Raw genomic sequence first — 3065 nt, 5'->3', positions numbered from 1 at the left:
AGGCAGAAAAAGTGTATCATGAAGAATGGTTGCATGCAGGGTTGCTTCCACTCACTTGCTATAGATGAGTGATTTTTGGAATTTTGAATTCGTTAGATGTTGTAATGGAGATTTGTGCTGTTGGATGCGGGAGGAGCTTGGAGGGCGGGTGTTTGACGCATAGAGCCTGTCAATTTCGCTTTCAGAGTGTCGCAGTCAACGGTTTTATGATTCGTGAGCGCTCGCGATTCGTAGAATCGTTGATTGTGGCTGCAAGTGGATTTGACGGGTTTTGTGTGTCGGACGCTTGCTTTTTGGCCTCTTCTTGTGTCTAACATGTGCAGAGTATCATTATAACGTCTAATGGTTTTGAGATTCCTGGTGGCGTGAAATATATTTGTGAGGATATCTTTTTGAGATTTTAGCAGTCACGTTTTGTTTGTAGTTTATATTTTATTTATTTCATGTAATTATCGTACACACTTAGAAATACCTAATTTTACACGTGACGGAATCCATCTTTGACATAAAGGATGAGACGTAAACAAACATATCATGTAAAATTAAGTGCTCCGAGACTGAAAAGTTCGTTACTCGACGAAAAGTACGTTTGATTGAGCTGAATTTCGCGTCTATTATGACTCAATTTTGTGTCATAATTGACGCTCGTATATGTCAGTCTCAGAGCACCTAAATTTACATGAATTTTTTTAAGTGTGTAAATAATAGTTATTCATCCATATATTCGTATTTTGACGCGAAGCGCTGTGGATTATGAGATGCTCGATGACCCTGGAGGGATCGATTTTGCTTACTGAGCAGAAAATCATGGATTTAACCCCAAGCTCTTCCACAGCACAATAAATCGCCACCATCATTTGTATATTTGATATTGAACATTAACCTCGGAAACTATTTGCATATCAAGCGAAAACGTAGTCCTGTATTGTCGCGAAGCGTTATGGTTTTGAGATGCTCGATGACCCTGGAGGGATCGTTTTTGCTTACTGAGCAGAAAATCATGGGTTTAATCCCAAGCTCTCCGTCATGACTCTTAAAATTCATGATCACTAAACAAAATTAATATGTTCTTTCGATAGCCGGCTATCGTGAGATTAAATAAACAACAAATAAACCATACAATACATACTTCGCCAACTTGAGGTGAATCCTAACCAAATACCCTACCCAACCCTCCAACTCCGTAGCACTTATGAGGGTGTCGCTAAGTCGGTGGCCTGTCGATAAGTAAGTACTACATCAACATTTCCTTCCCTATCCCTAGTTATGGTAAAGATGGGCGTGGCCGGGAATAGCGACAGTCAACAGTCATGCTTCTGTTACTCTTGTTTAGATTGGAACCAATGTTTACTCCTCAGCATTATTCCTGAAAGTAGTCTAACTGAGAATTTCAGAAGAGACGTGAGTGTCGCTAGTATCCAATCTACGAAGTATATCATAACAACGCTAACGCTAACGCTAACGCTAACGCTAACGCTCAATAACACCTCCCAACCAAAGGTGGTCGTGTTACTTCGATACAAGTCAAACAGTAACAGCTTCTGTAATACCTCATAATTTAAAGAAAACATTTTATTTTTCTCTGTAAGTAGGGAAGAGCACTTCTTCGTCGTAATCGCTCATTTCCGTTCTATCGAACAGAAAAGATCAATCAAATTAATTACTTCACCGTGCACAAATCAATAATAGGTTTGTTCCGATGCGTTAGTTCATTAGCTGCAACATAAATCCTATTAGAGCGTATTGTTCTCAAAACAAAAGAAGCGCTCCTAGCGAACCACCCTTTTCTACGTTTATCCGTAGGACGAAGAAAATCTAATGGCGTTTCAATGCGATAGGACGGAATTGAAACTCGTAGGACGAATTTAAAATCAAGAAGCAGTATTAGATTTTGAACAATATCGCAATAATTTGTGACTCTTTATAAAATCGAACTGTACGTATGGAAAGGTGAATAAATTTAGAAGTCATCTTTGACAGAAAAATTCCATTTTTTGTTCAAATCCGTTCAAAAAAAAAGGTAAAGCGCGGGTTGTGCTTAGTAGGACGGAAATTAGATCAAAAACCCTACATCGAATAGATTTGTGTTTTCCTTTATAGTAGCGTTATTTTTACATCTTCTTCTACTTCGCATTTCAAACTTATTGTTTATTGCGTGCTCTCAACTTAGTGTTCTAGATGCACTTCCACAGTTACTAATTGAGAGCTTTCGATGCCTATACCACTTTTGCATTGGTATAATTGTGTGGTAAGTACAATCATACTCTATGCACAGGGAAGTCGAGAAATTTTCCAACCCGAACAGTTCCTAGACCGGACCGGGAATCGAACCCAAGCAAGAATGTATGTTACAACACGAACTATACTATAACAATGATCTCTACATCATCATTAAGTTTTTTCAAGAGTTGATTGTTTCAATAATCTAAAGGGTGGCCGTCCTACCCCGTCGTCCCCTACTGTACACGCTTCTAATCCGGAATCATTTATTCAAATTGCTTCGAACAACAAGCAACCGGCGGAAATTTTCCACCAGCTGTGGATTGAGGTTCACTCGAAAGACGTAGCACTGAAAGTGAAAATAATTCCTCGCTAATCTGGTGCAGGGCTGTAGATTTTTTTTGTCGTTATCACGGATCTGGCTACTGGTTCGTCTACTGTTACGCCGCCGGGTAGAGGAATGTCCATCCTGTGCTTTTCACACACACCGAACGGTTCTAAAGGAAAGCTTGACAATGGTCCGGTGGACTCATGAGACTAACCAGGCTGACGACGTCTGCGTGGGTTCCGGTGACGAATGGAATTAAGTGCTCTTGGTGAGAGTGCGAGTTATTTTCAATTATGGACGCTGCAGCAGTGTTTAATACTAGCAAGATGCTATGAGTTTTGAGAGAAGTCACACAGTGGTGATCCGATGGTGACCGTCCAGTGTTGATTTGAAGCTTTCAGTTCCAAATATTATTTTCTTCTTCTCTTTGGCATTATTAGACTTTGTTAGTCTGTTCTCAAATTACTATTATTTTTGAGTGCTTGAGCAGTTTTTTTTTATTATGCGTTTATTTTTC

This window comes from Ochlerotatus camptorhynchus, unplaced genomic scaffold, assembly GCF_037179485.1.
Source record: "Ochlerotatus camptorhynchus isolate MF236.1 unplaced genomic scaffold, CSIRO-AGI_Acam_v1.1 ptg000191l, whole genome shotgun sequence".
NCBI lineage: Eukaryota > Metazoa > Arthropoda > Insecta > Diptera > Culicidae > Ochlerotatus > Ochlerotatus camptorhynchus.
Note: the sequence above shows the minus strand (reverse complement) of the source record.